This window comes from Ptychodera flava, unplaced genomic scaffold (genome assembly GCF_041260155.1).
Source record: "Ptychodera flava strain L36383 unplaced genomic scaffold, AS_Pfla_20210202 Scaffold_29__1_contigs__length_4469600_pilon, whole genome shotgun sequence".
NCBI classification, from domain to species: Eukaryota; Metazoa; Hemichordata; class Enteropneusta; family Ptychoderidae; genus Ptychodera; species Ptychodera flava.
The window spans coordinates 1064502-1072235 of record NW_027248351.1 but is presented as its reverse complement, the minus strand read 5'-3'; positions in this window follow the sequence as shown (position 1 = coordinate 1072235).

Here is a 7734-nt window from a genome sequence, read left to right as displayed (position 1 = left end):
CAACCTTTGCAATGACACTTTCGTCACCAAGAAGTTGTCAAGCGTCTTGTTCCGTGCGAAAATCAAAGGCCCAGCAAATGGGTCCTATCTGACGCCACTAACACTTAGTTCATGCGTTCTCTTTATTGGCCAGAATAATGGCTGGAATTGTAATTGTTTTGTATTTGCTTGACGTCACTGTGTACACAGTCCGTCTGGCCGCCGGTACTTTGCAAGAAGTCCAAGTCGTTGAATCCGGCAGAAATTAACTCACTATAGTGCACAGACTCAAAGGTAACGCATTCAATCCCTGGGAAAACCTGGCCTGGGCTACCAAATTCCGAATAGGTTTGTATGAAATAGAGAGACACAAGAGAAACTATCATAAATGATTTTATTTTTAATAATTCACCGACTTGAACCAAGTCTTATGTTGGCAAAGTTTTTTAAATAATTACATTGTGGTTTTTACAAGATCCACATTTTCAGGGGCATTTGTTGACGCTGTTTTCATGTGTCATTCATGGTCAATAATAATGAATTCCCAGGGAGATAGTGGCTTTTTATTGGCGCCCCTGCCTTTACGGTATCCAAAATTTATTTTCACTGTGCCATTGTGAATGACAAAATTATCTCCTTCCTCTTTGCCTTAAGGCATTTGATCAACTTATTTCTCAAGTTTATTATGTTAAATGCACATATGACTCCGTCTCACTGATCATATTCGACACAACGATTCACAGAAACAGGATTTTGTCATCAGTGTTACAACATTTATTATCAGAGTTAGCTGTTGCAAGGTCTCGATTTTTTCCTGCTTTTCAACAGTGAAGATATGAGCACCATTTTGAGGGTAGGCAAAAAATAAGATCTGTTGAATTGCTGAATCAATTTGCAATTTAAAATTTTAACGGTAAATTGTTTATGTACTAGAAACCATATTGTTTTTTGCTGCTGAAGGTGTTAACACTTTGATTACTGAAAAAATATAGCGTCAATGACACTGTAGCTCCCATCCTGGACTATTTAGTGTTTGTTCTCTGGTCAGATATTTGAACATGTGTGAAAGGGATAAAGTGCATGAAGTGAAAATACTTAAATGAAATGTACTGGAGACAGTGAAATATGTTTAATGTAATTATTCAGAATATAAAATGGAAAAAATACAGAATTAGATATATCGAATACTGTGATACAACCATTAACTCAACAAGTCATTTACAATGACATAGTCCCCACTTGTAATAGGAGTATTAGTCTTGATGGGGCAGGAAAATGTGGTCATTAAGAAGTATCACTGGAGTGTATATGTTGAGATCTATGGGCACATAGGTCTATGTCGTTGTTCCCAATTTGAAACACATGAGGCATGTCTAAGTTATGGTTCTAAATCGGGAAAAAAGATCAGACCTCTAGCAGTATTGGCCAGCCAAGAAATACATATGCGCATTATAAATGAGGTACAAGATGTGACATCTTAAGGTCTAATATCCTATCAAAATTGGAGGGTATAGAACTTGTGGTTACTGAAATATGCATATATATGTATAATCAAGGTCAAAGGTCATCGAGGTCACATGACATTTTGAAAAAAAAAATTATATTGCTAATTAATCCCTATATGCCGCTTGCCCAGAATTAGATGTGTACATAATTAATGAGGTAAAGCGTGTGTTGTCATAAGTCTCCCATCCTACTAATACAAAGGACATAGCACTTGTGGTTACTTATTTTTTGACATAAACATATATTTTAGGTAAAAGGTCATCGAGGTCACGTGACATTTGGTCAAAAAATTTCTCTCCTATAGTTATCCCTATATACAAAAATCAGACATTCAGCTCTATTGGCTCGCTCAGAATGAGATATGCGCATAATTATTGAGGTACAGTATGTGGCGTCATAAGGTGTCCAATCATACCAAACATGAAGGGTGTAGCACTTGTGGTTACCGAGTTATGGAAAAATATGTATATTTGAGGTCAAAGGTCACCGAGGTCACGTGACATTTTGTCAAAAAATTGTTTTGCTAAGTTATCCCTATATACCAAAAATCAGACCTCTAGCTCTATTGGCTTGCTCAAAATTAGATATGTGCATAATTAATGAGGTACAATATGTGGCGTCATAAGCTGTCCCATCATACCATACATGAAGGGTGTAGCACTTGTGGTTACTGAGTTATGGACAAATATGTATATTTGAGGTCAAAGGTCACCGAGGTCACGTGACATTTGTCAAAAAAATTGTTTTGCTAAGTTATCCCTATATACCAAAAATCAACCTCTAGCTCTATTGGCTCGCTCAAAATTAGATATGTGCATAATTAATGAGGTACAATATGTGGCGTCATAAGCTGTCCCATCATACCATACATGAAGGCTGTAGCACTTGTGGTTACTGAGTTATGGACAAATATGTATATTTGAGGTCAAAGGTCACCGAGGTCACGTGACATTTTGTCAAAAAAATTGTTTTGCTATGTTATCCCTATATACCAAAAATCAGACCTCTAGCTCTATTGGCTCGCTCAAAATTAGATATGTGCATAATTAATGAGGTACAATATGTGGCGTCATAAGCTGTCCCATCATACCATATATGAAGGGTGGTAGCACTTGTGGTTACTGAGTTATGGACAAATATGTATATTTGAGATCAAAGGTCATCAAGGTCACATGACATTTTGTCAAAATATCCGAGATATCTGCGTGAACGGATGGACTCACGGATGGACGAACAGACGGACATGACCCAATCTAGAAGCTCACTGGACTTCATCCGTGGGGCCTAAAAATTGTGTCACTGCATCCTTTTTTTTTGCAATATGAATACGATGAGAAACTAAATTTTCATTTTTCGTGGCCTTATACATGGGAGTCTATGGAGATCTGCCTTATACATGGGAGTCTATGGACGTGTAAACTAAAAATATGCAAATTTCACCACGATTTGCCCAAATTTGGGAAAGGTCACTCCTATGCACTTCCATACCAAGTTTCAAATCAATCGGACTTGTGGTTTCAGAGCAGGAGATTTTTTGACCAAAAATGGGAGAAAATTACAAAAAAATTCATGAAAAATAGCAAGTCCAAGATACTGACCCAAGATGTGCACAATCATTTCATGTCAGCCCAAAAGTACTTACATGCTAATTTTTCATGTAATCTGCTCAGTGGTTATTGAGTTTTTTCAATTTTGACTGTTTTTACATTTTTTCACTTATTTGCATATTTTTGACAATGACAACTTCATTTGAACAAAATCTCATCTACAGCCCATCATCCATGTACACACCAAATATCAAGATGAAATGTACAGCGGTTTTGGAGTTTTTGATGTTGACATACAGACATACAGACATACAGACATACAGACACACAGACACACAGACATACAGACATACAGACATACATACATACAGACATTTCCCTAGCCTATAAGAATAGCTTCCATTGCCATATATACATATGGCTATGGGAGCTAAAAACGACGCTTGATATTGAAAGGAAAATTAAATTTAGTTTTCAAGCAAAGAAAATTAATGGTTCCCCTGTATCCCTAATAACATGATACTTACCATCATCATTTCCTGGAGCTTCTGTCACACGACAAGATGTACGCTTCATCAGCTGTGGTAATGAAGAAAACAGTGAAAGAGCTTAAGGTTATAAATTAAGATATTTTCTACGAGATATTTTCTTTGAGAATGCAAAAGAAACTCTGAAATACTACTTGTTTCTTCGATCAGTGACAATGATAAATATTATGAACAAGAATTACTGCCAAATTTCAATCAGAAATGCAATAAATGGAGCAGATTATGATATTCATTACAGATGTATTCCACACCAATCTGTGTCAACTAGTGCTTGGGTAGAAAAAAGGTAAACATAAAATTTCACTCTGTAATTTTGATATCTAAGAAGTATCTACTCAGCAAAAAATAAGTCACTGAGGTAATCTTTGCGTGACTGTACCGATTTCTATGTTCATTCAATATATATATATATATATATATATATATATATATATATATATATATATATATATATATATATATCACACACAAACACGGTAGAATTTGATAACAAGAAGAAAACAGATACAAGTTATTTATTCGAAGGCTAATATAGTTCATTATTTGCGAGCTAAATCTACGACACCGAGGGGTGTCGAGTAAACTTCCAAAGAGCTCATGCGTTGGCTCGCAGCGGGACTGTGGTGACAATCCAAATGACCCAAGCGCATTCAATACATGCCACAAGTATCGCTGCGATATCACAGGTAGTCTCAGTTCTGCGTTTTTCCACATAGTGCACTAAAGGGATTCGTGTATGAAGTCATGTTATGTCAAATAAGATATCTTTATGTGGGAGGTGAAGGTACAAAAATGTGTTTATGACACTTCTGCACCTAGTGTAGAATAAGTTTTGAAACAGCTGGAAAGAGCATAAAAACGAATTTATTAACATGGTGGACATTTTATCTCCATTTAGAGGTTGATGATGAAGCCTTAAAGTTAAGGAGGTGGTGCATAAATGTCCAACTCAGGCTCGAGGGCCAGGAGCAGGGAATTTGCAAGGGAACAGAGAGAATTGTATAAAAGCAACAATTACTCATGTGGCGGATATTTTATTTCCAATAGGTGGATGGTGAAGGTGTTAAGTTAAGAAGTGGTGCATAGATTTATAGTTATGGCCAACCAAGTTCACGAGAGTCGGGATCTCAACTTCCACCACACACCTCATGCTTTTAAGCACTGCTGTGGAGCTGGTAGATAGACGTTACTGAAAGGCATTGACTTGGAGCTGTCCCCGACCTTTCTTGGACGGTGTGCGAAACCAGATGAGCCAGAGACTCACCAATAGGTTCTGGATCTTGGGAGCCTAATGTTCCAGTTGTCGCTGAGGGTCCACCTTAGGTAAGAAAAACACGATGGTAAAGCAGATCACTCAAAGCCTGTTTTCCATAACGGGCAAGAGGTACTTCTATTGGCCAGATAGATTGATTACGTGCTAGACAAAGTCTTTACCACTCTCTCATGGAAAAATGGAAAAATAGAGTTACCATCCTCCGGCTGGACATCGAGCAATACCAGCCCCTGACAGACTGCTCTTACATCCCGCTACCAGCAGCTCTCAGAAACAGGAAGGCAATCATTAATGCGGAAACAAAGACGACAACTACCTCTGCTAGACGCTCTGCTCAGCTTTGTTTCCTATACAGAAGAATCCTCGAAGGCCGACCAAATACCCAATCAAGGAAAGGCCTTCAGAGAGGTCAATGCCCCACCCCCTCTTCCAGATCGGCAAGGAGGAGATACATGGGGGCCTGGCCATTAAAGTCTTTGGGTGGGACAAGGCATTGTCGTTGGCTTCCACATCAGCAGCAACTGATTCAGGTCAATGTTATGTTGATCGAGGTGGCTGGGAAATTCAACTACACCTGGGTTAAAGACCTCAACCGGCTGCTGTACGACCAGACAGAGCACAAGGAGTGCAAACACTACTGTGTACGCTGCCTTCATGTGCTCAAAAGGAAAGACATGCTGGAGGCCCATAAGCCTGAGTATGAGGGGATAGGGAAGAGGTTTTGACGGTCAAGATACCAGAAGAGGGCAAAAACAATCTCGCCTTCCAGAACCAACACAAGCACCTCCTACCCTCTTTGTGATCTACGCTGACTTTGAGGCCCTGACCACTAAGGTGAGGGCCTAAAGCTCAACTCCGCAGCTAGTAAATTCAAAAATAGTTTGTTTCTGATCATTGACACTCGACAACAATCATGAGGTGACACGAATTTTTTTTTTTTTTTTTTTTTTTTGCGGGGGTACTTTTTAAGTAATTTGACGAGTTTAAAGTTCGCACAAGTGTTCAACAGTTATATTATCACTATCGGGAAAGTAGTCCTCTTTCACATTTTCAAATTCTTAGCACAATAGTTAACCAGTTAATGTTTTCCACTGTCCAAAAAGTACTTCCTCTTCCATTTTAGACTTTGTGGTAGTACATGTTGGATATATTTCATCAGCTTTTTCCCTGATACTATATCTGGATTGGCACAGTGGAAGAATATAGCTGGAAAAATCCCTGAAGAATAGTATGGGATTTTCACAGGATTATGTAACTACAGGTCCACTTCAACAAATACTCTGGCAAAGATGTGGTTTTCCTGTCCTTCAGGAATAAAGGCACCCAGGCTTTAACCAAAGGTGAAGTAAATATGATGCTTCAAGTTGTTGGAGTTCATGCAGTTTGAATTGTTTGCTACTGTGCAGTACTCTAGGCTTATTGCACTCAATGCACTCAATGGTGTGCTGAACCCTACTGGCTGTCTGCGCGCTTGGCTGAATAGCAGTTCATGGCCAACTTTGTCTTCATCTGCAGTAAAGGCATATCTCTTTCTGTAGTGTGTGTACCATATACTTCATGGAAAGATTTGTAGTGCAAGCCATCACTGGTGATTACTGGGTCTGGCAAGTGGTGGACTTCCTTGAAAACCTCTGCAGGTAGTCTGGGTGGTTTGTGATATTTACAGTTGGTGTCTGCACGTTTCTTTACACTAAATGCATAGTTCCTCTCCACCAAATGTTGGTCACAGAACTCTTTCATTTCTTTACTTTGTAGCACTTTCTTTTTTGGCATGCTTACAGACACATTTTCATCTATCTGATGTATGTGGTTCAAAAGTTCAGTGATCTCCTGTTCTGTAGCACTCTGGTAGATTCTGAATTCTCTTCCTTGAGTTCAAGTTGCAGTACTATAGATGGAATCAGGGACTCTGGCTGTTGCAGACTGTCTATTACATCAGCTTTAAGCTGTGGGGACTTCTTGGCAGCTTCTCTGATCTCTTTCGTACTGTTAAACTTTTCGAGTAATTTTCCTGAATCTGCACTCATTTTTGCGCATGATGCCAAGAGCTCAAGACCGATGTTCAGCATCGACATGATTGGTTCTTGCTGGATTTTTCCAAGAATGGCCTGGTGGGGTACGAACAGCAATCACTGCATCCAGATCATGTTTCAAAAACAGGGCTATCAACGATAGTGCACTGATGAGAATATGACTCTGTGGTCTGGTCCACCATCGCTGCATATCAACTTTAGAGGAGCAGTGTCATTTACTTCTCAAGGACAGTACTCAGTTCTGCAGCATGGCATTATGGAGATGATGACTCAAAAGCACTGCTCTTGATACCAACAAATACTCTACTTCTGTAAAAACTACGAGTTGTAGATGAAGGCACGTTCACCATCAGGGCAACACTGGGTGTCAGAGTTAACTTGGTGAAGTCATGATCAGCTACAGCGAAGCTCTGGTTAAGACCAACCAACACCTGCCTTCCTCTCTCAACAGCAGCAACTGGTGTACATGGCTCACCGACTTTCACTTTGTGTTTATCATCCACAATACCAAAGATACATGGTCATGAAACTTCACTGCCATTTCTTTGAGGTATCTGTAGTATGCAGATGCATAGTGGCTGTCAATATGGGGCTTTCTCAGCTGCCTCTGTTGCACCATATACTTCACTTTAAGTACACCAGTGAACTGTAGTGATGATTTGGTATAGGGGTTTTTAGGCCAAAAACCATTGCTTAGATGGAATAGGTGTATCTTCAGGACATATTTCTTCACTCTTCATGGAGATGACGTACTGGCATAGCCGTTGCCATGTATGTTACAACGGTCTGTCTTCTCTCATGAACAGCTGTCTCAGCAACACTGTCGATATACTGTGCGGTGATTTCCC